The sequence below is a fragment of the Aphelocoma coerulescens genome, chromosome 10 (genome assembly GCF_041296385.1).
Source record: "Aphelocoma coerulescens isolate FSJ_1873_10779 chromosome 10, UR_Acoe_1.0, whole genome shotgun sequence".
Classification (NCBI taxonomy): domain Eukaryota; kingdom Metazoa; phylum Chordata; class Aves; order Passeriformes; family Corvidae; genus Aphelocoma; species Aphelocoma coerulescens.
This window is the reverse complement of record NC_091024.1, coordinates 14,497,770-14,503,009: the sequence shown is the minus strand read 5'-3', so window position 1 is coordinate 14,503,009 and position 5,240 is coordinate 14,497,770.

Below are 5,240 nucleotides of genomic sequence, written 5' to 3'. Positions count from 1 at the left end.
ACCTGAGGGAGACTCACTGGGTTTTAGGATTAAGGACAGGAACAGAAGAGACAGAGGTGCTCTCTTGAGAGCATTGGCTTTATTACACTGTTGGCTCTCTTTATATGTATATATTTATTTTCTTTTACCTTTTTGAGTTGATCTGGTATCTGCTTAGCTAATATGGCTTATCTTTAGTGAAAGGATTAGCTGATTTTTGGATTAAATCTTAGCGATGTTTGCTTTGTTAGGAAAGTAAGTAATTGCAGAACTGCTGGTTTAGGAGTTCTTTTATCTTTTTTGTTTTAATCACATTTGGGAATTCATAGAGCATCTTATTGTTGGTGTTAGCACATATTCAGGTTAATAATTTAGGAAATGTACTCCTGTAATTCATAAACCAGTGAGGATTATTGAGATATTTTCAATGCATCCATTTTCTTCCACAGTGACTGCATAGACCATGAAGAAAATTAGAATCTCCTTGTCAAAGATGGGACTGAGACACAAAGCAAGTTGGAAGAAGATGATGGCCAGGTAAGATTTGAATTTTTCTCTTTGAACATCTTGCTAGAGCTACATGATCCTAGAGAGTCTTCCTATAGGAAAGTTCCATTAAACTGAGACAAAATAGGATTGAAATGAAGTTTGGTGAAATATTTAGGTTAGCAGAGCTCTCTTTCTCAATCTCCTCTTCATTACTTTAATGATCAGGAAGGAACAAAAGGAACCCAGATTCATTCCAGGCTGTGGTACTAACCTGTGAACTCCCCAGTTTCATTAAGGTGCCTGGTAGGTTCATGTGGAAAACTTGGAGTACGCTCTGGGAAGAGCAGTATGTGTGTGGAGAGCCACCCAAGGCAGAGTGGTGAAGAAACACTGGGAATACATGCAGGACTTAAAAGTGCTCCTCTCTCTCCTCTCTTTGTGCTAAAGGCATCTGTGCCCTATCTGTCTGGAATGTCTTATAGAAATTGATTCAAAATTCATTAGGAAAAATTAGTATAACTGTTGAAATTGATGCTTGTATTACTGGTGGAATTGAGTCTTAATTACAAGGCATGTTTATGTGTATGGCATAAACTATCACTAGTAAACGGTCATGGAATCATGGAATATCCTGAGCTGGAGGGACCCACAAGGATCATCAAGTCCAGCTCCTGGCCCTGCACAGAGCTACCCCAAGAGTTCCTGTGTGTCTGAGAGTGTTGTCCAAATGCTTCTGGAACTCTGGCAGGCTTGGTGCTGTGACCACTTCCCTGGAGAGCCTGTTCCAGTGCCCAAACACCCTCTGGGTGAATGATGACATTGCAAAGGCAGTGCTGTTTCTAACTGCAGATTATTGTATGTCCAATCAATTTCCTGATTTTCTGGATGACTTCTGTAAGGTTAAGAATCTGGGACAGGTGCATTCCCATTCCTGAATGCTTTTTGTAAGACAGACTAAAGAATCTGTTCTTTCTATGAGTAAAAAAAAATGATCACTGTCTTTAAAAAACATTCTTTTCCCCTGGGAGAAAGTTTTATTCATCACAAATTGGTTTTATTTTTCCCCCTTATAACAGGGTGTTATTTATAAAAGTTCTTGAAGTGAATCACAGAGTTCTGAACTTTGAAACTCTCTGCAAATAGCAATGAAACTTGCCTTAAGTGTAAATGAGCAGCGATTTAAATATTAACTATCAGTTGATATTTCACTTTGCTTCCCACATACTCATTTATAAAACAGTCAAGCTGCAAGCTGTGTAAAAATAGCATTTACTTACTGCTGTGGTTTAATTGAAAGTTTGGTGTTTGAGGATGGTTAACACTGGTATGTGGGAACTGGTAATGACTGTTACGCTTGCTGTGTCATAGCTCTGCTGTGTGGTCTTGAGAGATGACTAAAATTAATGGTGTGCCATTCCCCTAGCCTGAATTGTTATAATCCCTATCTAACAGCGATACGGTAAAACTGATAATTATTTTATCATACAACAAAATTGTATTCATGCTTACACATAACTAGAGTGCAGCAAGAACACGTTTACAGTGTTCTTCAGCTTCTGGGAATTTGAAACCATCAGATTCCACAGTGGGTGAATTAAAGACAGTGGATAACCAGACTTCATTAATATATTAATTAAATTGCCTTCAGTAAAGGAAAAAAAATAGAAGAAAAGACCATTACTTGTCTGGAACACTATTTTGCAATATTTTTTTATCAGTACCAAACTGGGCCATTAATGTCTCTCATATCATTTCTTTTTTCACCTCGTGCACAGATAGAGATTTGACTGATTGTTACAAGAAGCTCTAGCACGAGTACAACCTGTTGTGGGACTATGGGGTGTTGGCTAATAGTATAATTAAAAACAGTGTCTGACGGCCCAGGTGAGCCAAGTATTTAAAATATATTTTGTACTCGTGTAAAAACCAGGCTCATCATGCACGAAGTGGCAAATTTGTTTAGATACAAAATATAAGATGTATTTTAGATGCCACATATAAATATGTGTAGACATTTCAGTGTTAACCACTATATGCTTCTATGAGCTGGAGTATACATAAGTGTTGAGGTTGTTAATCATTTGCAATTAGTCACAGTCATACTACACGGCCAGAGAGCCAGACCCTCTATGTTCCTTCAGGCCTCCCTTGTGCCACGGCCCGCTCGTGAAGCAAAAGGCTCTCAAGTGAGTATTGCTGGGTGCTTTACTTATTTATCCTTCTGCTTCTGAATGACAATTAAAATATCTTCTCAGTGAAAGTCTTGCTGTTCTGTCCTTAATGCCGTAATATTCCCTTGCACTTTCCAGATGTAAACACAGGTGATTATCTCAGTATACAGATGACTCCATTCCTGTCCCTGTTGCTTAAATCTTGCCTCGAGTCCTCAGTTGTTCTCCTGTAGCTCGGTGAGGACTCTCCAGAGCCAATGACAGGCAGGAGGAGCTTCACAGCCAACATTAAATGTATGAAGGTATTTGGTCTCTGCCTGGGCTTCGATCTTGTGTGTCAGACAGGTGCCTTACTTATGGAGCTCCTCCTACTTTAGTGTGCTTTACTGGGAGCCAAGCTGTAGTAATGCAAGGGGAGGAGGATTTTTGCCCTGATGTGGTGTTTGCCATATCAAGTTCCTCCCCATTTGTGCCAGGCAGTGCCAGCCTATCCCCAGAAGACCTCAAGGAGACTCACCCTTAACTGAATCTCTGTGTTCGCCCTGGTTAATGGATTTGTCTTAACAAGTGCTGTCCATAAGGCACAATCTTTTGACTTAGTGAAATAATCTGTATGACTTTCCCTAGGGCTTCCTACATGCTGAAATCCTTTCCAGAGCTGTCAGTTCTTGCAGACAGGCAGTTCTTGCCTGCCTGCCTTTGCCTGACAAGAATAGTGACATCAGGTGGCAGTGGGGCCTCAGGGACAGAATAATACTCAATTCCTTTGTCACTTTTTCCTCATTATTTTTTTAAATTTAACATGGTGTGGAAGTTACTACAGTCTGGGCAACCTGATAAATGCAAATATCAATTTACCACTAGGTAGTTTACTGAAATAAAGGGCACAGACCTATAGATAATGGGCCCAAACTAGCCCAAAATCTATCCGGAGATTCAGTATCCCACCACTGTGCTCTGTCTCATGATGTCAATATTGGATTTTCCCTATCACCCCTCACTCTGGATAATGGAGATACATTACTAAAATAAACACTTGATAGTATTACACTACTCATTTTTTGTCTTGTTAGTCTACACTGACTGGAAACCCAAAATGTTAAATAATGGTTAAGATTTTGCTATTAATGAAAGATCTTTTCCAAACTAAATGATTCTATGATTCTAAGGTAGCAGTAGACCATACTAGAGACCAGCAGTCCCTTTTGTTTTGCAACACAAAACATAATACATGCAAAGAGGTAAGCAAGCAGTTTACACTGTGAGCTGCCACATTCATTTTAGGAAGATTAATCTCACCAAGGAAAGCATATGTGGAACTGGGTCACAGAACTTCACATATTCAAGCTTGTGTAAGATACAAAGTGATCAATCCCTGTAAGATCTTTGTAAAGTGAACAAGGTTTATTATTTATAGTAGTAAACAGGCTGGCATTTATCTTTTCAAAGAATGGCAGTAGCATAAAGTATGTTTTGACTTCTGTTTTTTTCCAGTTATTTGCATTTTAAAAGCCCTACTTTGAGTCATTATACCTTTCTTGAATTTCATGATTTATATAAGGTACTTTGAATGTACTGAAATTACAATTCTCAAAGGTAGTGAAGAATGAAAGACCATGGACAACATGGAAATTCAGTGTTATATATGCAGCTGTGTATATACTCTAATATGCAATTATTGAGACTTTGAGTTCTTTTCAGTGGAGATGGCAAGATCACAAAGGCCACCTGGCAGGGTGGGTGCCTGCCTCACAGTCCTGATACCATCAGGAAATGGCAGCACAACAAAGAGACAGCACAGGCACTGAAATATGTCTTCATTTACAGTCTGCTTCAACTTCAAACACATAGAATGGAAGCCTGTTTTACTGCAGTGGCATTAGAAAATGAGCCTTAGCAGAAGCTGAAGTCAGGTTTAATAAGAGGAACTGTTTGGAGTATGTGCAGCAGTGCATGGTGTTTTATTTTAATTCTTTCCTACTAGAAGCAAATCTCCTTTCTCCTCTCTCACCAGCAATTCCTACTCACCCTCTCATACATGTCAGGTTTTTTGTATTATGACAATTACTGCTCAGTTTTCTTCTTAAACTTGATGCTGGTTCTATGTACATCACTGAGCTCAAAGCATTTTTTCACTGATCTGTGCCAAAAAAGTCATGGCTTTCTCACGTATTTTGTAATGTTTGAGGCTATTCCACTGTATTACTTATTGAGATAATCCTTGCATGGACTGAGAGCAGCTTTTTGTGCTGGGCCCAGAGCTTCATCTTGTAGTAACTGTTGAGGTTATCCTGGGGTCTTTCAGCCCCAGTCAGTCTCAGAGCAGGAGGCAGTGCTGGAGGAGCCTCTCCTGCACATCTGCAGCAGCACCTGGGACCATCAGTGTGGAAGGCACATTGCTCTTTGAGCTGTACATGATTTAAGATCTAGTGCTTTAGAACTGTCCCCGATTTTTCTCTGGGTTTGGGAGTTTGTTTGGAGTTTTCTAATGCTTTGTGTTGACCAGAGTTCTGCTGACAGAAAAGGCAGCAGAGGGCTTTGGTCCCCACTCGGCATTTTTCATGCATTGCCTAAAGGAGCATCACAATCACTCTCAGAACG